The sequence below is a fragment of the Macaca fascicularis genome, chromosome 3, assembly GCF_037993035.2.
Source record: "Macaca fascicularis isolate 582-1 chromosome 3, T2T-MFA8v1.1".
Taxonomy (NCBI): Eukaryota; Metazoa; Chordata; class Mammalia; order Primates; family Cercopithecidae; genus Macaca; species Macaca fascicularis.
Window position 1 is genome coordinate 102,778,379 of NC_088377.1, and position 26,361 is coordinate 102,804,739.

Genomic DNA, 26,361 nt, shown 5'->3' on the forward strand with positions numbered 1-26,361 from the left:
AGCTGGCACTCCAACCCCATGGCTCCAGAACAGGGACCCCCAACTGGGGTTCCTAGGCCTTTGAAGGCTTGCAGGCAGGTCTCTTTGGGACAGAAGCCCAGAGAGGAGGCTGGGACCTGACAGAGATGGGGTGGGAAGAGATTCAGCCCCCATCTCTCCTTCCTCTCCTTCTCCAAGTGCCTTCAAACCAAGAACAGTACATTATTCTGGTTCCTCAGTGAGCTGGTGACTGGCGGGTGACTCACCTAGTGTTGTATGTTCTGTCTCAGCATCCTAGGTCCATCCAAGGCCTGGAGGCTGGCAGTTGGGAATCCAGCCTCCCCCACACCTTCCCAAAGGCTGCTCTGGGCACCTTGGCGCCCCACTGGCTCTCTCCCCAGCAAACTGAATCTGGCTCCTCCCCACTTTTCAACACTGAAAGATTAAAATGAGAGGCTGCAGGGAGCAGGGTTTTTCCCTAGCACCCCCTTTCCCAAACCAGACTCTGCAGAAGCCCCAGAGAATCACTCACGTCCATCCAGTGTACAGCAAAAATATTTATATTCATTGCGTGCCTGTTGCATACAGGCACAACCCTAGGCACCAGCCAATACAGACAGTAGACCAAAGTCCCTGCTCTCGAGGTGCTTTCATTCTGATGGAGAGAAAACATAATAAACTAGCAAATGCAAAAATAAATAAGTAAATAACATTGTGATTTTTCACAGAGAAAAATCAAATGGAATCTGTAGAACTGAAAAATTCAGTAACTGAAACTAATTAATTGAGTGCATTTAATAGACGAATAGACGCAGCTGAATAGAAAATTAATGATCTGCAAGATAGACCATGAAAAAATATTTGGAATGATGAATGATGACAGAGGAAAGAATAAGAGACATGGAAATACTATGAAGAATCTAACATAATGTGTAATTGGCGTCCCAAAAGTAGAGGAGAGACATTGGGTGGATGCAATATTTGAAGAGACAGTAGCTGAGAATTTTCGAAAAATGATGAAAGACATTGAGCCACAGGTTCAGGAAGTACTACCAACTCCTAGCAGGACAAATAAAAGCAAAAGCAGACCTAGGCACATCACAGGAAAACTGTTCAAAACATCTTCAAAGAGTTGACAGAAAATCAACCAACTGAGGATCCTACACTCAGTAAAAATATCCTTCAAGAATGAAGATGAAATAAAAACATTTTCAACCAAAAATGGATAAATTTGTCAGCAGAAGACCTATACTAAAGGAATACTAAAGGTTATTCTTCACGCAGAAGGAAAATGATTAAAGACAGAAATTGGAGGTGTAGAAAGGAATGAAGAACAATGGAAAGTGTATGTAGGAAATATAAATAAATATTGATTATCAATGCTTCATGGAATTTATAATATCTATGGAATTAAAATGCATGGCAACAATAATATGTAAGGTCAGAGTGGGATGGAAAGGGTAAATTAATAAATTAGTATTTTAAGGCATTATCAGAAGAGGGCAGAAGTACAAAATAACATCAGGCTTTTATAAATCAGGATGTATACTGCATCTCTGTGTTAATGACCCAAGGACTACTAAAACAGTACCACTCATGACACATGCACTCATACCCAAGCACACATGCACTTGCATGCACACAGAGAAAAATCATGGAAAGCCTCCACCAAAATGTTAACTGTGGTTATGTGTGGGTGGCGGCAGCTGGTCAATTTTTCTCTTCCTTTGTTTATGTGTATTTTTAATTTTTTCCTAGCATATAGAAAATGAATCATTACCCCATTGAAAGAGCTCTACCTTCTAATTCTATGACTTGTCTACTTCTTTTTTAGCTCTTCTGAGCTGTAGATAGATGATTTAAAGTAAAATTTGTCATTAATTTGAAGTCTGGCTTGGTTTTGTTTTACTAAATAATATAACCTTAATATCTTTGCCTGTCATTAAATACTATTCTATAATATCTGAATGACTGTAGAATAGCCCTTTGCACAGCTCCTCTATAATTTAGCCATTTTCCTATTGTTGGACATTTGAATTATTTCTAATTTTTAGAATAAATATTCCTAATGGACATTCCTACATACATGATTTTTTCCTGAGAAGATACTTCTAGAAGTGTAATTGCTGGGTTAAAGGGTCTATAAAATATTGTTTTTAAATTCATATTACCAAATTACCCTCTGTGAGGGCTGTATTTAGGTGCTTTTTAATTGGCCAATATAAGAGTATGAAGGGGGTTATAGTAATTGTTTTGACAGTGTGCACAGGGTCTATGTCTATGACAGTTGAAGGTTCCCTCCACGCTGCTGTGGTCACACCTAGAGAACTATGCCACGCAGTGCATGGTTGCAGTAATGGGCATAAGGGCTAAAGGAATTCACAGAAAGGGAGCAGTCTTATGGGTCTGGTTGAGTCTGGAGAAGCTTTGGGGAGAGATGAGGCTTGAGGAAGGTCTTGAAGGTGGGTAATGGACTGGTCCAGAGGTGGAGAAAGCCGCTGATGTGAAGCAGGTGCCCTCCAGACCAGCCCTGGCAGGTGTGGGCACAGAGTGGTGGGACGGGAGAAGGTGGCACGTTGTCTCCAAGTAATGCTGAACCAGGCTGGACTAGATAAGATGGGTCCCGGCAGACAAGGGGGCTCTGGAGCAAGGCAATGGTGTGATGAAAGGGACGTCTGTGTCCTCATTTGACCCCCACATTTGATGATTCCTCAGAAATGGGAAGAAACTGGGGCTTTTCTACTTTTTATTATATTAGGAAAAAAAAAAAAAAAACCCTGCCAATTTGCCAGTCTTGGAAGGATAATAAAAACAAAACTCTTCCTCTCTCAGCAGAATGGAATTAGACTCACCTTGTTACAGATTGTGCTGCTACCAATTAGAGAGAGAAAAGATACTCTGCTGAAAAGTTCTCCACCTTCCAGCTGCTCTTCTTTAATCCATGTAGTTTAAATACCCCAAGGACCTTACACTAAAGTAACCACCAAATATTGAAAAATAGAACTGTGAGTTGGGACTGTAAAGAATGCCTTTTGTTTAGGAAAGGAGGGGACTAGGGAGGATTTTAAATGGGAACCCCTTTAAAGGTGAGGAAGAAAGAAGTTTAGGGTGCCCTTCTTTCTCCCCAGGGATTTCCAAGCAAAGACTTGTAGACTCCAGGAATCCTGCGGACAGCACTAGTGTCTTGTTAAATCAGCTAGGGAACTCTAAATTAGAGATTGATGAAAGCAGGTGATCTCCCAATTGGGAGAAGCCTGAACGAGCCAGGCTGCGCTCAAGGATATCCCCTCAAAGGCCCTGCCTGGGGAGGAGATGTTTTGCATGTGTGCCCAGAAGCAGATGTCCTGAGCCAGAGTGGACATAAGGTGACGGTTGGTGGGGCAGACCCTCACCTCCAAGAACAGGTCCAATGAACCCCGAGATTATCCATACACACTGCCAGTCTGCCGAGAGAAGCTGCTTCTCACTGTGGCAGGTCAGCTGTGACCACATCTCTTCTCTGGAGGAAGGACAAGGAGAAGGTACCATCCATGGGACAGCAGTGGGCAGCCGTCCCCTCTCCTGCATGCAAAGGCACTGGGTGCTGTCAGAAGATTTTGACTTCATCTCTTTTACCCTGCATTGCTTGCACTACAGGACCACATCACTGAAATCAAGCATCGGACTTTAGGGGGTCAATAAATGGGATTTTAGATCTTTAACTTTTGGATGTGTTGTTTAAACTACGAAAAGAGCAATGAGGGGTGGAGGGATGGAGTCAGGCTGCCCAGTTGAGTTTGGGTAACTTGCTTTTCCTTTCCAAACCCATCTCCTCTCTGTAAAACAAGGCTAGAAATAGCGCACACCTCAGAGGATGCAGTGAGAAGTAAGTGAGACGATGCCCTTTACCGCCCAGCGGGTCCCAGCACACAGGGAACACGTGGTGCAAGTGGAAGCTCATTTGCACTCCAGTGAGAGGACGTTCAAGCTGGGACACGGCTTCCACTGCAGTCCAGGGGTCAAGTAAAAATGATAAGATGGGCCGGGCGCGGTGGCTCAAGCCTGTAATCCCAGCACTTTGGGAGGCCGAGACGGGCGGATCACGAGGTCAGGAGATCGAGACCATCCTGGCTAACACAATGAAACCCCGTCTCCACTAAAAATACAAAAAAATTAGCCGGGCGTGGTGGCGGCGCCTGTAGTCCCAGCTACTCGGGAGGCTGAGGCAGGAGAATGGCGGGAACCCGGGAGGCGGAGCTTGCAGTGAGCCGAGATCGCGCCACTGCACTCCAGCCTGGGCGACAGAGCGAGACTCCGCCTCAAAAAAAAAAAAAAAAAAAGATAAGATGCTTCTCATTAAAAGACAAAAGTCTTGCTTTAGAAAAAGTCTTCATGTGGGGCAGAGTGTTCCTTCCAGACAAGCCATCTCTGAATCCAAGTATTAAGTGAGATTCAGAGACAGGACAGCCCATGCAGTCATCTGTAGGACTCTCGAGCCAGGTGAGTGTCTACCAGGTGAAACCAGGCCCCAAAGAAATCCAGGGGGCTGGATCCTAGCACCTGTTTAGATTTAGTGACCTGCTGCTCTGGCCCAGGTCTTTACTTCCCTGGTTTTCTCTGGCTCACCTGTGTGTACTTTTCTGGTAATTTTGGCTTGTGGGAGAAGACCAGGAACAAATGATAGGCAACGAGATGGAATTTATTTATCTGCAGTTTCAGTCAGGGAAACTGACTGAAACCCTGCACTCCACCCACTCTACACAATAGGACTTAGAGACCTGTGCTTTAACTTGGCCTGGTTCAGGCTCTAATCACTGTACTCTAGGTGACCAGCCTCCAACAAGAGAACGGCCACTGTGCCAAGGAGGCCAGACTCAGTTCATCACAGCAGGTGGTTGTGGGAGGAGGTCCAGGGCTATGACTTCAAGGAGGTCACTAAGATCCCTGGCCCATTTGCACATGGGCCACCAACGAAGATGAAGCATGGTCTTGGAGGCCATGGAGGCTCCCGGAAGGCTGGAGGCTGGCCATCTCTGCTTAGCTCCTGGGGCACAGGCTAAGCTTCAGTGGCACTGGGTGGCAATCAGGTGGTGGGGCACACAGAGCTCCCTGCTGTCAGCCTTTCCGTTTAGAACCAGAGAAAGGGCAAGGCATGCTTTCTGAGGATACCTCAAAGACCTCTGCTGCTCCCCAGTCAAGGCCTTCGCTTCCCAAGCATTTCCTACGCTTCCTCACCTCTGCATTCTTAACGCCATCCTATTTTGCTAAAATATGCTAGTAAATGACACCCTGGTAAAGAAGAAATGGAGAATGCCATAGTCTAATAATTGGCCTCCTAAAATTCACACCCTTTTTGCTAGATGGCAGGAGTGAGAATGACCTTTGATGTGGATGGTTGGCAGAGACACCCAGTGAGAGACCCCTCCTTGCCCTCAGAGACCTTCCCATGGAGCTGCATCTCCCAGCAGAGGAAAGCCCGAGGTAATGTCCATGCTGCAAGCCCTCCTGTAGGTGGATTATCCCTCTCCATTCCCTCCACATCCCCAGAAATCTTAGCTTTACAATCATTAAAAGTATGATACCTAAATATTAAATTCTAATAATGCGTTAGCATTATTTCTTCAACCCTAAAATGTGTCCTTGAATTGTACAGAACAGGTGTCCATTGCTATGCATTTATTGTATTTGGATTTTTATTTCATTAATTTTACTGAATAATACATGCACATCGTCAAAAGCTAAAAATGTCCAAAAGAGTATATAATGAAGATGAGGTCCCTTTCCTCGCATCCCTGCCCCACTCCCCAGGCCTTTGCTTCCCCTGCACATGAAGCAACCACTGTTTTGAGTTTTTTCTATGTTGTTCCAGAGATAGTCTACATGTATACCAGCATGTATGTATGTGTGTCTGTATGTTTATACGTGTGTGTATACACTGTATCCTTTTCAAAGTACAAGAGGTGGCACATTGTTAACACTGCTTTGCATATTGATTTTTTTTTCCATTCAACAGTATATCTTGAAGCTTGTTCAACATCACCACGTATAGATTGTGCCATAATTGAACCAGTCCCCTACTGATGGACAATTGTGTTGTTCCTAATTTTTTGAAATTATAAACAAACCGCAGAGAACATCCTCAAGCATACTTATTTGGATGCAACACACATATCTGTGGGTTAAATCCTAGTATTATAAAATGCAAAACTATAAAACTCCTAGAAGGTAACAGAGGACAAGACCTAGATGACCTTTGGTATGACATGACTTTTTAGATACAATACCAAAGGCATAATTAATGCAAAAAAATTTTAATGCACTTCATTAAAATTAAAAAACTAGGCTGGGAGTGGTGGCTCATGCCTGTAATCCCAGCACTTTGGGAGGCTGAGGTGGGTGGATCACCTGATATCAGGAGTTTGAAACCAACCTGGCTAACATGGCAAAACCCCGTCTCTACTGAAAATACAAGAGTTAGCCGGCATGGTGGTACACACCTGTAATCCTTGCCACTCAGGAGATGGAGGCACTTGAATCGCTTGAACCTGGGAGGCAGAGGCTGCAGTGAGCCGAGATGGCGCCACTGCACTCTAGCCTGGGCAACAGAGAGAGACTCTGCCTCAAAAATTAAATTAAATTAAATTAAGAATTTCAAATGTCTGCAAAAGACATTTTCTTTTTCTTTTTTTTTTTTTTTGAGATGGAGTATCACCCTGTCGCCCAGGCTGGAGTGCAATGGCGCGATCTCGGCTCACTGCAACCTCCACCATCAGAGTTCAAGCAATTTTCTTGCCTCAGCCTCCTGAGCAACTGGGATTACAGGCACATGCCACTACACCTGCCTAATTTTTTGTATCTTTAGTAGAGATGGAATTTCACTACGTTGGTCAGGCTGGTCTCGAACTCCTGACCTCGTGATCTGCCCACCTTGGCCTCTCAAAGTGCTGGGATTACAGGTGTGAGCCACTGTGCCTGGCCAAGACATTATCAAAAGAATGAAATAACAAGCTACCGATCTGGAGGAAATACTACATTTACAAAAGGCATACCTTATAAAGCACTTTTATCCAAAATACACAAAGAATTCTTAAAATTCAACATAAGGAAACAACCTAATTTTAAAATGGACCGAAGACCTTAGCAGATACTTCACAAAAGAAGATATACAAATGGCAAATAAGCACATGAAAAGATGCTCCACATCATATGTCATTAGGGAAATGCAAATTAAAACAATGAAATACCACTATGTACCCATGAGAGCAGCCAAAACCCAGAACGCTCACACCACCAAAGGCTGGTGGGGATGTGGAGCAAGGGGAACTCTCATTCATTATTGGCGGGAATGCAAAAGGATAGTACTTTGGAAGACAGTTTGTCGGCTTCTTACAAAACTAAACATAATTTTTCTATACAATCTAGCAATTGTGCTCCTTGTTTTTACCCAGTGGAGTTGAAAACTTAGGTTCACACAAAAAACAGCACAGGGGGCCAGGCACAGTGGCTCACGCCTGTAATCCCAGCACTTTGGGAGGCCAAGTCAGACAGATCATGAGGTCAGGAGATCAAGACCATTCTGGCCAACATGGTGAAACCCTGTCTCTACTGAAAATACAAAAATTAGCCGGGTGTGGCAACATGTGCCTGTAGTCCCAGCTACTTGGGAGGCTGAGGCAGGAGAATTGCTTGAACCTGGCAGGCAGAGGCTGCAGTGAGCCGACATCACACCACTGCACTCCAGCCTGGGCTTTAAATATAAAAATACAAAAATTAGCTGGGTGTGGTGGTGCGCACCTGTAGTCCCAGCTACATGGGAGGCTGACGCAGGAGAATCACTTGAACCTGGGAGGCGGAGGTTGCAGTGAGCCAAGATTGTGCCACTGCACTCCAACCTGGTGACAGAGTGAGACTCCATCTCAAAAAAAAAAAGACAGCACATGGATGTTTATAGCAGCTTCATTCATAATGACCAAAACTTGGAAGCAGCTAAGGTGTCCTTCAGAAGGTGACTTGATAAATAAACCATAGTACATCCAGACAATGGAATATGATTCCACACTAAAAAGAAATGAGTTATCAAGCCATGAAAAGACATGGGAGAATGGAGGAATCTTAAATGTATATTACTAAGTGAAAGAAACCAATCTGAAAAGGCTACCTAGTGTAGAATTCCAAGCATATGACATGCTAGAAAAGGCAAAACTGTGCAGAAAGTAAAAGATCAGTGGTTGCCAGGGATTGGGGGTGGGTAAGAAAGGGAAGGGTAAAATGGCAGAGCACAGAGGATTTTAAGGTCAATGAAATGATGCTGTATGGGGCTATAATGCTAGAGACAGGTCATTATATATTTGTTAAAACCCATAGAATGTACAACACCAAGAGTGATCCCTAATGTAAACTGCAGACTTTGGGTGAAAATGTGTCAGAGGAGGCTCATCAATTGTAATAAATGTACCGCTGTGGTAGAGGTGGTTGATAATGGGCGAAACCATGCATGTGTGGGGGCAGAGGCTATATGGGAACTCTTCATGACTCTGCTCAGTTTTACTATAAATCTAAAACAACACTAAAAAATAAAGTTTATTTACTTATTTATTTATTTTTGAGATGGAGTCTCGCTCTGTCACCCAGGCTGGAATGCAGTGGTGCATCTTGGCTCACTGCAGCCTCCGCCTCCCGGGTTCAGCAATTCTCCTGCCTCAGCCTCCTAAGTAGCTGGGACTACAGGCACATGCTGCCATGCCCAGCTAATTTTTGTATTTTTAGTAGAGATGGGGTTTCACCATGTTGACCAGGATGGTCTTGATCTCCTGACCTCGTGATCTACCCGCCTCGGCCTCCCAAAGTGCTGGGATTACAGGCGTGAGCCACTGCGCCCGGCAATAGTCTGTTTTAAATAAATCCTAGTATTACCATTGCTGGGTCAAAGGGCATGTGGATTTTAAATTTTGACTGGTAATGTTTTTGTCTACCTGAAAAGTGTCAGGGGGATGAAGGTTAAAGAATAACTAAGAGGCATGTTATTAAAATTGCACTAAAAAGTATGTTTTAAGCAACTTTATACTGTATTGAAAAAGTACAGAGCTGTTCACATTCTGTGAAAACTTCTAGTGCACAAAAACAATAGTAGCATTTATCAACCCCTTACTACCCAGAGTAGCACTCTGCTTGCTACATACAATCTCATCTTATTGTTAGAACACTCCATGAGGTGCAATCATCATCCCTAACTTCTGAATGAGGGAAATAAAAGCACAGAGATGTTAAGCAACTCACCTAAGGCCACATAGCTAATACGTGCCAGGGCCAAGACTTGAACCCAGACTATGTGATTCCAGAGCCTCAAGCTCAACCACCATGCTGCCTGCCTTACAGTAATTCAGAGGGAACACAGAAATCCTGATTTCTAGATGTATTCACATTAAGATTTTTTTTTTCAGAATACTACTATACCATTAGCATAAAGCCAGAAATAAGCCTCAATAACACAAAATTATCGCTGCTTATTCTGTGCCACTGGATCTTGAATGTAATAAATAGGTTGAGCCTATCTTTTCTAGATTCTGGGTTCTTTCATTTAGGGCTGTGCTCCAGGTTCATCCTCTACCCATCTGCACCCTGCCCTGTGTCTCTGGGGGCTGGCATCTAAGGACAGTGTCACTGGCTCTGGTTTGGTTTGGCCAATGGTAGGAAGTGGAAGGAGATGGAATGGCAGGAGTTGAGAAAGGTCAGGGTATTTATTTTACTGTTTCCCCCTCTTCTGGGCTGAAGTCTACAATAGCTAAGTCTTTACATCTGATTCTTGCTTCAGACCACTAACTCTCAGATACTGCTTATGTGATTTGCTCAAGGAGCAGCTTTTCCAACCTGAACCTTTGATTGCTTTGGGGGACTCTGTTTACCCTACTACACTCTCCAAAATTCTAACTCTGCCGGCAGAAGTCACCTGTCTCTCTAGACGGAGTGTGTGTGCTTCCATCTTCTCAGGAACAGCCAATAGTTTTCTGCATGCTATGACAAGAGAAGGACTGTTTTGGAAAGATTCTTTTGGTGGGGTCACTCCCTTCTTGTGATAGGGGATACTCCCACCTTCGCCTTCCCTTTGTGCAGATACGCAACGATCCTGTGCAAAGCTATTACCTGGCCCTCTAATAAAAGTTTCTTTGGGTGTTACTCTCTCTTGAATCACTTTAATCACAGATTATATTTCTTTTCTTTTCTTTTTTCTTGAGACAGGGTCTCACTCTGTTGCCAAGGCTGGAGTGCAGTGGTGCAATCAAGGCTCACTGCAGCCTTGACTCCTGCTAGGCTCAAGCAATCCTCCCACCTCAGCCTCCCAAGTAGCTGGGACCACAGGCATGCACCACCACACCAGGCTAATTTTTGCATTTTTTGTAGAGACAGAGTCTCATCATGTTGCCCAAGCCGGTCTCAAACTCAAGCAATCTGCCTGCCTTGGCCTCCCAAAGTGCTGGGATTACAGGCATGAGCCATGGCACCTGTCCCGCAGATTACATTTTCAACGATAGATGCAGCAATACTCCTATCCCAGGTGCTTCTACACTGTGACCTTGACGCTCCTCCCACTGAGAGGTGGGTTTTTTGCAGCCTCCCCCTGCCCCCACCCCCGCCACCTTGGGTCTGAGTGAGCTTGTGATTGTTTCTACCAGTAAAGTACACTAGAAGGAATGGGCTGTGAAGAAAGGGCCATGGAGCTTTGGCCTAGTCTTTTAGAATTCTGCCTTTCCAAAGGCCCCCTATCAGGACCCTTCCTTTCAAAACTGAGCCTCCAGGCTGCGAGATGCCCACACTGTGTGGGATGCTGTGTACCACAGGTCCAGTGGAGCCAGCCGCCCACATATCAGCTCAGGCACCAATGAGTGAAGAACCCATGCGGGAAGTGGATCCTCCAGTTACCACGACGTATCATACTACATACGGCCCCTAGCTTATGAGGGCTCAACTTAGGAGTTTTCAACTTTAAGATGGTATGAAAATCATATGCATTCAACAGAAACTGTACTTTGAATTTTGATCTTTTCCCAGCCTAGCGACATGCCCTGTGATCCTCTCTCATGCTCCCAGCCAGCCACGCAATCACAAGGGTAAACAACCCATACCCGACCATGTACTGCGTTGCCAGCATTTCTTAGATACTGTGTTCCGTGTTTTCACATCCCATCATGTCTGCGAAACACCCATCTGTGTCTAGGCTAACGTAAGTGTTCTGAACGTGCTTAAGGCAGGCTAGGCTAAGCTATGGTGTTTGGCAGGTTAGGAGAATTAAATGCATTTTCTACTTAGCAATATTTTAAACTTATGATAGGTTTCTGGGGATGAAATTCCATTGTAAGTCAATAAGTGTCTGTATTCCAGCCTCTCACAGTTCATATCTTCCCAGCTGAGGCACCAGGCATCATAGAACAGAGAAGAACCATCCTTACTATGCCATTCCTAGTACTTGGCCCTTGGAACCTGTGAGTATAATACATGGCTGTAGTTTTATACCACTGAGTTTGGGGTAGCTTGTTATGTGTTCACAGTAATAGGGACATGAGCACACTTTATACCTACTGCTGGGTGCTCATGTTCCTGTCACTGTGACTGTATAACAGTACGTGGTGACTGATTCATTTAGAAACTGATTCTAATCAGCAGCTGGCTGATTCATTTAGAAACACATAATTCCCAAGGCCCAAACTGTTTTTATTTTTATTTTACTTTAAGTTCCAGGATACAAGTGCAGAATGTATAGGTTTGTTACATAGATATACATGTGCCATGGTGGTCTGCTGCACCTATCAACCCATCATCTAGGTTTTAAGTTCCACATGCATTGGCTATTTGTCCTAATGCTCTCTCCCCTTGCTCCGCACTGCCTAGCAGGCCCTGGTGTGTGTTGTTCCCCTCCCTGTGTCCATGTGTTTTCATTGCTTAACTCCCTCTTATAAGTGAGAACATGCAGTGTTTGGTTTTCCATTCCTGTGTTAGTTTGCTGTGGATGATGGCTTCCAGCTTCATCCATGTCCTGCAAAAACAGATCTCATTCCTTTTATGGCTGCATAGTATTCCATGGTGTATATGTGATACATTTTCTTTATCCAGTCTATCATTGATGGGCATTTGGGTTGGTTCCAAGTCTTTGCTATTGTAAATAGTGCTGCAGTAAACATACGTGTGAATGAGTCTTTAGAGTAAAATGATTTATATTCCTTTGGGTATTATACAGAGTAATGGGATTGCTGGGTCAAATGGTATTTCTGGTTCTAGATCCTTGAGGAATCGCCACACTGTATTCTACAGTGGTTGAACTATTTACATTCCCAACAACAGTGTAAAAGTGTTCCTATTTCTCCACAGCCTCACCAGCATCTACTGTTTCCTGACTTTTTAATAATCACCATTCTGACTGGTGTGAGATGGTATCTCATTGTGGTTTTGATTTGCATTTCTCTAATGATCAGTGATGTTGAGTTTTCTCATATGTTTGTTGGCTGCATAAATATCTTCTTTTGAGAAGTATCTGTTCATATCCTTTGCCCACTTTTGAATGACTTATTTTTTCTTGTAAATTTGTTTAAGTTCCTTGTAGATTCTGGATATTAGACCTTTGTCAGATGGGTAGATTGCAAAATTTTTCTCCCATTCTATGGGTTGCCTGTTTACTCTGATGATAGTTTATTTTGCTGTCCAAGGCCCAAACTTAAACAACATCCCCCTCTCCACCTTTATTTCAGAAGGAGGTGAGATCAAAGAAGTTCAGATTTTTCTCCAATCATCCATTCAGTGTTTTGAGAACAAGCATGAGTATTTAAAATCAAAAGAATACTATAAACCTCAATTCATAATGCTAAAATTCTGGTGCTACTTTTATAATGTGGGGTTGCAAGTTTTCTTTCCGTTGCTACAGTTCCCTCTAATCTTGCAGCCATCTGTCCCTGCCCTGATGAAAGTATTATAGAATACCCTTTTGTCCCTGACCCTGCTGGGAATACACACGTTAGCTTGAACCACATGAAATTGCCATTTTGTAGGTCATAAATGGTTAAGTATCAGTAATTGTATGTGGTTCAACCTAATAGTAACTTCCAACTCCATATATATATATATATACACACACACATACACACACACATATATATACACACACACATATATACACATATATGTATATATACAAATTATATATATCTCATTGAATTATACCCTTAGCTCTCAATCTAACTGGTACTTGCTTCCTGCCTTCCGCTTCTGTCTCCACCCCATCTACGCTAGATTTTTCTATATCATATCATCTTGTTCTTTCTTCCACAGCACTTAATTATGAGTGTGTTTATTATTTAATGTCTAATACTCTTAACTAGACTTACATAAACTTTACAAGAGCTGCATATCCCTGTATCCCAGCCCCTGGGACAGACCTGGCACATCACAGACACTCAGTAAATGTAATCTGAATTAATGTATATATAATGTGGCTCTCTTCATCTGCAGACAATGTTTTTTTCTGTTGCCAGAGTGTCCTGTACACAGTGTGGTCCTTGCCATTGTATCTGGATTGGAATTTAAGCTATTAGAACAACGAATGGTTCTAATCCTATAGAGAATACTCAAGATACCATGTAACTCTTCCTTTCCTGTCTTTCCAGCTCTTAGGATACTTTAAAAGTCACAGTTTAGTGGGGATTCACACACTCATCCATTTAATCTTTTTTGTATTCATCTATCCATGTATCCATTCATCTATCTATTTGAATGCTGAGCACTCACAATGTAGCCTTTTCTACTTGCCTGGAACCATGTCTTACCCATGAGAGGGGACACCAAACTCAATAAGGCTTGGTTCCATCCCCAGTGAGCTCATGTAAGCAGAAATTGAAACAGAGCTGATAAGTGCTATTACAACAACTCGTAAAAAGTATCATTGGAACACAATGAGGGACATGACTAATTACTGGCAGGAGAAGTAAAGAAGGCTTCACAGAGGTAGTATTCACTGGACCTTGAAAAGTAGGAGTTCACTGGGTTGGAGGCAGAAGCTATACAGGCAAAAGGAAAGCCTAAAAAAATAGAATAAACCCAATAGTCTTAGATGTGACCAAAATAAATCAGGGAGTAGATGAGTATTTGTTAACCCTTTATTCTGAATGTAGCCTCAGACCACAGAGGGCTCTCTCCTTATTTCCTAAATATAGAACATGTTGTGCATTTGTTACCCACATTCATGCACAACTAATTCCATTTTCATAAACTTTATTGATTCTACCATGCCCTTCACAGCCACTGATTTTATATACTCTTCCCATCAACTTTATCATTTCACTTTGTACATATTGTAGTAATTGGATTGCGTGCCTTAATGGCGCGATAAGTTTTTGCACACTTTGCCAGTGACACTGCTGACTTAACAGTTTGTCTCACTTACTTTACTGCATTGTTCTTATTAATTCTTCTACAGCCAACTAAGTATTTCTCCTGGGAATTGCCTGGGAGACAGAAAGTCTTATTTCTGTCCCACTTTGCTATTCCTAGAGATGAGTAGAATTTCAAATTATTCTTACTTTCCAGTAAATACAAATCAGGGGTTGTTTCAGTTATCTATTTCTGCATAACAAACAACCTGAAAACACAGTAGTCTAAAATAACAGCGGGCATTTGCTATATTTCACAATTCTGTGGGTTGACTGTGCTCAACTGGGTGGTTCTTCTGCTTCATGTTGGTGTTGGCTGGGTCTATAGTCATTTGGAGGCTTCACTGGGCTGGAATGTTGAAGCCGGATCACTGACATGGCTGGTAGTGGTCACTGGCTATCGGCTATAAGCTCGGTGCTGTTGACCAGACCACCTTAGGAGGACCCCTCCATGCAGCCTCTCATAGCACGGTGTCTGGATTCTAAGAGGGAACATTTCCAGCACATAAAAGCAGAGACTGCAGATCTCTCAAGGCTTAGCCTCAGAAGTTATGCAGTGTGACTTCTGCTACTTTTCATTGGATGAAACAAGTTACAGGGCCAGCCCAGATTCAGAGTGAAAGAGTACAGACTCTGCCTCTCCATGAGAGTAGTGGTAGAGAATTTGCAGCCATCTTTAATTCATTACAGGCAGATCAATTCCTTTCTGAGGACATAATGTACCACAAAGGGTATCTCTGACATTGCCCTATTGTTCTGCAAATGTACTAGTGCATTACATTTCTTAGAAAATCACCTAAAGGCCCGGCCCTTCTCCCACTTTTAATGTATCTTACTATTATGGAAAGTAATTAGGTTCAGGAACTATGCATTTCTTTGCACTTCTAGCTCATTGCTATTGATGACCATTAGTAAATAAAAGCATTTCATTTTTTAATTTCTCTTTTGTCTTTATTGCATTCTTGGTTGAAATAATACCTCTATATCCTGTATGAACTAATCAAAAAGAGCTCTAATCAACGCAGGGGAGCATATGTAAATAGTCTCTCTTGAAAACAAAAGTGTAAACATAAGCACAATTTGCTAATTATTCTGATCTCATGTTGAGATGAACTCTTAGTCATGACATTTATCCAAGACAATATTTTTCTAAACAAGTATTTTTCTAAACAAACCTGGTATTTCCTTTAAATTCATTTACTCCTTCCTTCCTTCCTTCCTTCCTTTTCCTTTCCTTCCTTTCCTTTCTTTCCTCCCTCCCTCCCTCCCTTTTGAATGCTTTGACTTGCATCGCCCACTTTGGCACTGTTGATAGAAAGATGAATGAAACAGAGACCCTGCCTTCAATGACCTCACTATCTGAGGAACTAAAATGTATACAACTTTATATACAGCATGCTAGATAATGATGAGGGCAATCATGGTATAAAGCAAGGGGTGAGGAAACACAGGAAAAAGGGAGTCAATTCTGCCCAGGAGCATCAGGGAAGGCTTTGCAGAGCATATGGGAGAGTGACCCATGCCAGCAGAAGGGCAGCAGAGGACTGGGCAGCACAGGGTGAGGCTACATTGAGAACAGCATTGATTGCCGCACTTTGGCCAACTTCTTACAAGTGGTGATGAGAGAGCAAAGGCTTTTGGTGGGTTTTGTTTTTGTTTTTGTTTCTTGAGACAAGGTCTCGTTCTGTCACCCAGGCTGTATGTAGTGCAGTGGTGTCGTCATAGTTCACTGCAGCCTCAAACTGCTGGACTCAAGTGATCCTCCCACCTCAGCTTCCCAAGTAGCTGGGACCACAGGTATGTGCCACCATGCCTGGCTAGTTTTTTCAATTTTTTTATAGAGATGGGGGTCTCACTATGTTGTCTAGACTGGTCTCAAACTCCTGCTCTCACGGGATTGTCCCGCCTTGACCTCCCAAAGTGCAGGTTTACAGGCATGAGCCACTGCACCCAGCTGGCAAAGACTTTTAATAAATGCCTCCAGGTTGGTCCCACTCTGTTGGGGCATATCTGGGCACTAGGCCCTCCAGTTTACCTCTTTGTACCCAGCTGCTTCTCCTGCCCATGGAATCATGATGTGATTGGACTTCCTTCTCCGGCTTCCCATCCTTCTTGGCTCTCATCATTGTGCTCCTGCGTCGTGGGGCTCCCCCAGCATGTCCCATCAGAGATGTTCCCTCTGCCACTCTGCCCTCCCCCAGCATCCCCATCTCCTAGTAAGACATCTGATCCTTTGCCTTGTTGGGGTAGGAGGTTAGAGAGCCAGAGCCTACGCAAGCAAGGTCACTGAAATGGTCTCAAAAAAGAGAAAATAGAAAATGTGAAGACTTCTTGTTGTCGCCCCACCTTTATGCTTCCCACTCTCTGAGGTCCTGCTCCCTGGAGAAACCCTCCTGTCCTTCAAGGATGGCACCTCTGTGACCTGGTCCCTGATCTGTCGGGGTCGCTGCAATTTCCTCTTAACCCTGACAGCATTTAAGCCTTTTAGGGAAATGATCATGGTTTGCACTTGTGTCAGAGTTGTCATTTTTCAGTTTGTCTTGTCCCATTTCCTGCCCACTCACTCTATCCATGTTTTTTGAGGGCAAGATGCATCTTGAATGCTTTTAAAACACTTCAAATAAACAGGACATGGGCACTGTAGTAAATGCAAATAAGCAAAAAGAAGGAAAGAAAAATGATCAATGATGCCACCACTGTTAACATTTTGGTATGTCTTTTGTCCTTTATTTTGATATGCCTTTTTTTCTTTGTATATTTATATATGTAATTTTTTAAAAGCCCCATTACATGTGCTGTTGAGCCTTGTATGTAGTAGGACCCCAGGAAATGTTTGTTAGATGAATTTTCAGTGAGTAAATGAGTGAAAAGTGATCTACTGAATGATTCTTTGGAAATCTTCCCAGGAGATAACTCATCCCGGGAAAGAATGTGTGACTGACTCCTAAGAGGAGAACGGCTCCAGAATCTTATCTAAATGTGTAGCAAATGAAGATAATTTTGAAACTTAATTCACCAACTCATCCACTTACTTGTTGAGTACCTACCAGGTGTTGGGCTTCTATGCTGGTCATTAGGTGCAGTAATAGTGGAAGCTCTGGTGACCGATTCAGCATTTTGGAAGAGTGTAAAGACGAGTTTGTGAGAGAATTTCAGCACTGTTATGTGGGGAAGGGGGTTCCCAGCTGTTAACATTCATCCTCATGTCTGTTTGGTGGTTATAGCCTTGGAGCGGACCTGTGTCTATCAGGGGCTCTTAGCTCAGTCACTTGGCCCTGCCAACCATCCAACCTACTTTTCTTTAATTCCTGGGGCCTCCCAGGAGACATTCCCTCTGAAGATAGAATGCACAGAATCTCAGCCGACTCTCCTGATTCTCTGGGCAGAGTGTGTTCGTATATAGCCAGCCTGGCTTACTAGTCAGTCTCTGGGGAGTTTAACAAGGATGGGGGCCCCCTGAATCCTGGCACCTCTTTGAAAACTAACAGAGCTGAAGACCAGATTCTGTGGGCAGGTCAGGGCAGTGAGAGGCAAGGACCTGGGTGGGTCACCGTTTTTCAGCCTGCCAAACCCTCCCAGTCCCCTACGATACAATGTTAGGGCCTGAATGACGTGGCTGCTGAAACTCTCGGCCCCAGGAACAGGAATCAGAATTAAAATTTCAAAGCCCTATATAATCTGTAAAGGTGCATGTAAACAGTATTACTGCCGTCATTATGAGTACCGGAATTCTGCAAGTGCTTGGCGGTAAGGAGCCTGTGTGTTTTTCATTTCCTCTAAGACACTTAGAATAGCCATTTGGTGGCCAATATGTTCTCAATAGCTGCTGCTGAATAGTAATAATATGTGGTTTATGCAATATCCACGCTTATACCTTCAAATAAACATTTTTTCCCAAGCATTGGAATCCATGGACAACTTTGAATGGTGCACCAAAGTTCCAGAGTTCTTTATTGATCTTTTCTTTCCATTTTGGGATTTTAACAAAACGGTTGTTGGATATTAAAATCCACATAACATGAGAGCATAGGAGCATCATTAAAGATGAGAAATTATTGGGACAATGAGATACCTGACACCAGTCAGGGTGGCTATAATAAAAAGATGGATAATAACAATTTCCACATGGAGATATGGAAAAATCAGAACCCGCATACACCAGTGATGAAAATGTAAAGCAGTGCAGCCACTTTGGAAAATAGTTTGGCAGTTCCTCAAAATGTTAAGAATAGATTTATCACATGACCCAGCAATTCCTCTTCTAGGTCTATAACAGAGAAAATTGAAAGCAAGTGTACAGAAACTTGTACATAAATGTTTGTGGCATCATTATTGATACAGCTCAAAGGTGGGAACAACCCAAATGTCCATGGATGGAGAAATGGGTAAATAAAATCTGGTACGTACATACAACGGAAGGTTATTCCACCAGAAAGAGGAGTAGATGCTGATAATGCTGCACCATGATGGACCTTGAAAACACAGCGTGGTGTGAAAGAAACAAGTCACAGAAGAATATATATGGTATGATTTTGTTGATATTAAATGTTCAGAGACAGAAATAGTGGTTTCCTGGAACTGCATGGGCATGTACGTGTGTGTGTGCGTGCATGCGCGCGCGTGTGTGTGTGTGTGTGTGTGTGTGTGTGTGTGTGTGTGTGTAGGGGGAATGGGCATGTAGAAAGAGAAAGGAGGGTGACTACTAAGGGGTATGGGGTTGGGGGATAAAAATGTTCTAAAATTGTGGTGATTGCACAACTCTGTAAATACACTGAAAAATATCAAGCCAGGTGCAGTGGCTCACACCTATAATCCCAGCACTTTGAGAGGCCAAGGTGGGAGAGCCCTTGAGCTCAGGAGTTCAAGACCAGCCTGGACAACATAGCGAGACTTCGTCTTTACTAAAAATAAAACATTTAGCCAGGTGTTGGGGTGTGTGCCTGTGGTCCCAGCTACTCCCAGGGGGATAGTGGGGGGGCGGGTAAGGTAAGAGGATTGCTTGAATCCAGGAGGTTTTTAAAAAGCAGTTGTTTTTAAAAAAGATGATCAAGCAGGTAATTTTAGAAGCAGCTCAACTTTTGTTAATGTTCATTTATCTTCTAGTTTGATCATCCTTTCATAATGAGCTCCACAACTGCAAAACTGAAGCTGTGACACCCACTACACTTGTCTCCCTGGACTCTGGAAGGGGCTGCAAGTGAGGTTTGCATCTGACTCAGCCTGCCTTCCTTTCCCAGAATCCTTAGTGGGCCGTTTGCCTATTCTGCAGCCTTCGCCTTGGTCCCTTAGGCTCTATAAATCACACTTTCCATTCTGACCTCTCATTTTAAAGTGATCTGAGATATTTTGAATAAAGGATGAGGCAGCACATAAAAATAACTAGTATTGTACCGATTTGTCTCATCTGGTAGTTTGTGATACATATTTGTAAAGTTCTAGCAAATGTGAGAAGCCACAGAAAATTGCCTTTTGTCCGAATACAGGAGCTAGATTTTTTTTCTTTTATGTTATTGATCAGTGAGGTAGGTGCAATGATATTTTATTTCATAGTTTTCCTGCAGTAGCAACACCCACCCAGCCTGCTGCAACTGCCCGGCCAACTAAATGAGTCAGTCATTCTACAGGAACGTCAGCCATGGAAAAGTCGAGCTTGCTGGATTCATGGGCCAGGCAGCTCCATTTCCCCAAACTGCAAATGCAACTTGAACTATACGACTTACTAAGGGAGCACTTTGTTACAGACAAGTTCGAAGACTCTGTTTGACAGTTGAAGTCAGACCGTTTTGATTTTTACATAAAGATAGTTAAACATTGTCTTGACAGGTTTATTCTAATTTGGTAAAGGCAATAATTTTATGGGATGGTAACTGTTTCCTTGCAGTCATGATTCCTGCTGTTACTCTTGCATTTTCTTCTAATTGGCAGATTGATGGGTTCCCAAGAATTTGCTTAAAAACCATTTGCAGAGGAAGAGGGACAAATCAGAGGGTCGTGCTTTCTCTCCTGAAAGACCACTTCTAGTAGTGTGGGCAAGGGGTCTATTTTTACTCACAATTTACAAATTATTTTTGGCATATTAATAGACTTTTGCCTATTTAAATTTAATTTGTATGAAGGCAATAAATGTGCTTAGTTTAAAAGTCAAATAATACTACAGGACTTATGAAGAAAAACAGCAATCCTTTCCCGACTCAACCTCCTCCTTCAATTCCTGTTTCCCAAAGGAAATTCCTTTCATCTCTTTAGCCGTTCCTCCTGCTATGTACCTTCATATGTCTAAATAACAACATTATACTGTTTTCTCTTTTTCACTTACAGATATCACCCACTGAATTCCTGCTATGAAAGATCAGAATTGAGCTTTCTTATATTCCTCTGCCCCGTTATCCTTGAAACTATTTTCCTGCTCTTCTGTGGAAAATCCTCTGGCTTTTATTTATTTTTATTGTGGTTGTTGTTAATCTCACGTCTTTCTCTTTCTTGACAACAGTCTTGGTTTGGTGGAGTGCGTCTTCTAGTGACTTCTCAAAAAGTGATATATGGAAGGTACATTTTGAGGCCTTGTCTTAACCCCCTCATCCTCAATTGAAAGCTTAGCTGAGTATAAGATCCTAGTTGGAAATTATTTTCCCTTAGGATCTCAAAGGCATTTTTCCATTATCTTCTAACATGATGATGATGATTATTATTATTATTATTTTGAGGCAGGGTCTCACCCTGTCATTCAGGCTAGAGTGCAGTGACGTGATCACAGCTCACTGTAGCCTCTATCTCCTGGGCTCAAGCAATCTTCCCACCTCAGCCTCCCAAGTAGCTAGGATGACAGGCATGTGCTACTACACCCAGCTAATTTTTTTTATTTTTACTTTTGTAGAGATGGAGTCCTATTATGCTGCCTACGTTGGTCTGAAACTCCTGGGCTGAAGTGATCTTCCCGCCTTGGCCTGCAAAAGTGTTCGGATTGCAGGCATGAGCCACCATGCCCGGCCTGACTTCTAATTTCTGGTATTGGTATTGAGAAGACTGATCCCATATTTATTTCACCTGTGACCTGTTCTCTCTCTCCCTGTTAGAGCTCTCAGGATCTTTTCTTTATCCTCAGAACTCTGAAATATCATTATGAAATGCTTTGTTATGAGTCATTTTCATTAAGTATGCTGGGCTTTTCAGCCCATTCAATCTGAAATACTACATCCCTCAGGAAAATTTTTTGTATAATTTTTTGATAATTCCTTGGTCCATTTTATCTGTCGTGTCTTTCAGAAATCAGACCTTCTGAATTGATTCTCCAATTTTCTCTTCTCAATTTCTTTGACTATTTATTCTATTTACTGTGAGAGTTACTCAATTACCTTCTAATTCGTTTATTACATTTAAAATTTCTGTCATCATGGGTTTAATTTCCAAGAGCTTTGTCTTGTTTGCTGGATCTTCTTTCTAGTATCTGATTTTGCTTACTCTCTGAGGATATCAATCTCTATTCCGGAAGCTTCCCCCTGCTCCTTGCATTGTTTCTGTGTCCTCTACAAAGCCTGCATTATGGGACAGCTAACTCAATGTGCAGCTTGAGCCAAAGAAACAGAAGGAAATCACGATTGAAACCTGCTTCTTTTTGCCCCTGAAGACACTGCTCCATAGTGAATCTCTTTGTAAAGCATTTGACTTCTCCTTCCTTTCAGTGCTGTTGCTTTTTCCTTAATCAAGTGTCTTAGTCAGATTTTAATCAAAATTGGTATTGGTCAGGACTCTCCGGAGAAACACACACACACACACCCACACACACACCCACCCCCTAATGGTTCTCTCTCTCTCTCTCTCTCCATGTATATATGAAACTTGGAAACCACCTATTTGTCATTCTTGTTATGTATATGCATATGGAGAGAGTGAGAGAGATTATAAGGAATTGGCTAATGAAGGCTGGCAAGTCCCAAACCTGCAGAGTAGACCAGCAGGCTAGAGACCCAGAGAAAAGCTGATGTCGCACTTTAAGTCCAGCTATCATTTGGTGGATTTTCTTCTCTTCTAGGTCTGAACTTAAAAAGAAAAGAAAAACAAACAGAAACTCTCTGAAACTGTCCTTATTCTCACAGCTTCTAATATCACCCCTGTGGGAATCCATAGTGCCTCAACGTGATTTCTAAATCGTTCTGTACACAAGACCTGGTTCTGCCTCAACTACCACCTACAGGACAGTTCCCCTTGAAGATTTTGGTGCTTCAAATGTAACACTTTCACACCAATCTAATATCAAACCAATTTTCCACAATAGGAACTTCTCGCTCCAGCAGTCACTCTTCTCGCAGTCTCTCAGGTTGAGACTCAGAAACCACATGTTCATCATTCTCACCTTGTCCCAACAGCCATTAGCACCCAGCTGATGCTCCCTGGGAACTGTTCTCCTATTCCCTCCCCATTCGCTGTTACCCTCTCGATGTGGGATGTGCTTGGTCATGTTCTGTGCTCCAGGGACTGTAGTGAGGCCCAGCACTGTGAAAGGTATAAGACATGGTCACTGTTCAAGGAACTCACAATCTACAACCTGGAAGCACATGACACGGCTGGCTTGTAAGTCACCTCAAGTTAGGGGTGTGTCTGGGCATTGTTTAGATGCCTGTTGTTGCAGGTTGGGCTACCCAGGAAGCAGGCTCTGAGGCGTATATGAATTTGAAGGAGCTTTGTAGGGGGTGCTCTTGGGATGACACCTGAGGGAAGGGAGGGGAGGGAAGCAAGGTCGGGCAGGGGGAGGAGTCCAGCTTCGGTGTGGTCTCAATGGCAACCTTGGTAGATGCTAAGGAGAGTTCTGAAGCAGAACTTTTCAGAGTTGTCCCAGTTGGGGAATAGGGGCCAGGATGTTATACCTCCAAGGACCAGTCATTGATGCAGCAGGACACCCCGGGAAAGGGGGTGACCTTGGATGAAGTGGCTCCCCATTGGGCGAGGCAATCTCTGAGGGCTTCTTGCCAGCAGCAGTCCCTGCAGCTGTAGAGTGGCCCTTCATCCCTTAAGGGGCCTGTGGGTGATGCAGGCCTGTGGCACCCACCAGACCTGTGGATGCTGGTATAGTCTTGACACCTCAGCATAGAGAACAAATAGGGGTTGAGTAAGTAAGCAATTCAGGAAGACTCAGGTAATCTTTTGGTAATCTCAGGTAATGCATTCTGTTTATTACATACCTATTCCCACTTCATCAGAATGGGTTAGGGATTGAATTAAAAAATGGTACGATCACAGGCCCTGCCTGAAAGAAAGAAGCTTATAGTCCGACAGGGGCTACCAAAAGGTAAGCAAACAGGACAACATAATGAGAATCAGAAAACAGAGGGTTATGGAGTAAAAACACATTTTCAAAGATGTCTTAGGACATGACAAAATGCTAAATAAAAAAAAGAGGACACTGACTATTTGTGTAAGCACTCATTTTCCAGCACACACTTTTGTTATACTGGTGCCAAAAAATCCCTTGTAATTTGATTTTTAAACTAAGCAATTTTTTAAGTTGCCAGTCACCTAGAAACAATAAATGCACTGAACTTTTTATCAGTCAAGGTTCCTTCCCCATCTTCTTATGGCATTTTTTTCTTTTCTGAGTATGAAAGTTTTACAAATATATACATGGAAAAAATACTGGAAAGAAATTCATCAGAATGTTAACAGTGCTTATAACCCCCAAATTGTCAATTTACATGTATTTTTTCCCTTTAAGTTTTTTTTTTTATTTCCCATATTTTCTACAAGTGTGAGTGACTTTTATAATCAAGCGAAATATACTTTTTAAATATAGGGTGAAAGTGTTGTGACAAAACTGTGTGAACACAGAAGATGAAAACGCAGAGCAGCAGGTGAGGGAGAGCTTCCTGGACGAGGTGTCACCTGCACCAAGCATTCAAGGAGAGCTGGGGCTGGGTGAGGAAAGGATGGTGTGCATGGTGCTGCACTTGAAGGGCACAGGCAGAAAGAACAAAATGTGCCATGAGTGTGAAGAAGCCCTAGAGTGTGAAGAAGCATGTTGGGTGAAAGGCTGAGAAACAGGGAGCCCTTGAGAGGGAAGAGATGAGGCTAGAAGGGCAAGAAAGGGCAGAGGATGAAGGGCCCCCAGGGATTAGGGATGCCGATCTGGAAGCCCACGCCAGACACTTGCACTCAACCTCTTCCAGCTTAAAAGGCTTCATGATTGAACAGGGTATTGATTAATGGATGCTGTTTTGTGGAACTAATTTAGAAGTAAAAACTGATTTAGAGTGAAAAGCTTCATGCTTGACATGAAGTTTCTCAGCCTAAGCAAAGTGACCTGACTCAGGCAGAGAAAGTGGTCTGTCAATGCGAGAGATGATATAGACATGACTACACACACACACACACACACCACCCCACACCCTTAAGACTCTGGAATCTATATTTAAGAAAAAAAAAAAGAAGAAAAGAACCAGCTCAGGTTCACTTTGCATACTTTAAAAGTAATAACCAAGATTTGCAGGTAGCCCTTATCCAGGGATCTGAACTCTCCGCAGGTCATTAACAATGTTAACTGTTAGCAGCCTGGGAATCCATTAAAAACACATGTCGGGGGCTGTGGTCATCTAATGCTGCAGGAATGCATTTGGCTGAGCACTTAACTTGCCTTTGCAGAACTCAGCACCTCTCTGTCGTCCTGTGTGCCAGCTGGGCTGGGTTCGCTGGAGACGCCCTTAGGGCTGTTTTATCTGGGGACACCCCAACTATTAGCACCCACACTCGTTTCCTGTTCCTGCCTCAATTTTGTCTGTGTCTGGGAAGAACTAGTGGGCACTGCAGGCCACTGGTTTTTCTCCTAGCCCAGTCCCTCCTTCCCTACCTGTGGCACTCACTGCCTACTTGGACTCTTACTACATCCAATCAGGATCTGCAATCCGCTTCCACTTGCAACCTTGCTCCCCTCCTACTTGCTTGCACCTGGCCACCTGGGCGATCTCTGAAACAGAGTTGAAGGAGTCCTTCACTGGCTCCAAACGTGAATGACCCCCAGTTACCTGTGGCAGAGTCCAACTTCCCTACCATTTTTTACATAAACCTCCTACATCAAGGTCCTTCATGGTCTGGCCAGATCTTACCCTCTGCAGACCCGTCACCTACCATCCCCCTTGGACTCCCTCCGTGCCAGCTGGCCAGGAGCACCCTGTCCACAGAGCGCAGACATTGCTGGTTCCCCCCGAGGACACTGCTCACACTTAGCTATTAAGTTGGTGCAAAATTGCAAAAGTAATGACAGTTTTGGCTTTTTTTTTTTTTTTTTTTGAGACGGAGTCTCGCTCCGTCACCCAGGCTGGAGTGCAGTGGTGCGATCTCGGCTCACTGCAAGCTCCGCCTCCCGGGTTGACGCCATTCTCCTGCCTCAGCCTCCCGAGTAGCTGGGACTACAGGCGCCCGCCACCTCGCCCGGCTAGTATTTTTTTTTTTTTTTTATTTTTTAGTAGAGACAGAGTTTCACCGTGTTAGCCAGGATGGTCTCGATATCCTGACCTCGTGATCCGCCCATCTCGGCCTCCCAAAGTGCTGGGAGGCCATTTTTTTAAAAAAGTAATTGCAAAAACCACAATTACGTTTGCACCAACCTTTTCCAACCTTTTTTTTGCCTTCTTCTCTGCCAGGATGTGGTGGAAAGGATAGGCTTCAGAATCAGACCGGCCTGGGTTTTAATCCTGTATTAGCATCACTAAACATGTGATCTAGAACAAGGTATTTCATCTCCCTACACTTCCTCATTTGTAAAGCAAGGATCTTATTCTCTCCCTCAGAAGGCTATTGTGAGGATTATATCCAATGTTTACATAACAAAATGTACAGGGGGACATATCCTGTTGACTTAGGTTTTGACTGAATTTCCAAATGGAGACATAGGGGGAAAGGAACTCTGTATTTGAAAGAGTGGAACAAGAAACGTCCCTCCGGATTCACAAAGGGATTCAGCAAGCATTACCCTAGCAGAGTTTGCAAGAGGAGGCTAGAGCTTCAC

The 26,361-nt window shown here is 43.3% G+C and overlaps 1 long non-coding RNA gene across 1 annotated transcript in view; it reads right to left on the reverse strand.

Moving 5' to 3' along the window:
- LOC141409878 (uncharacterized) overlaps nt 1-26,361 on the reverse strand; it is a 170,946-nt gene that overhangs the window by 41,120 nt on the left and 103,465 nt on the right. The gene's annotated exons all lie outside the window — the stretch shown is intronic.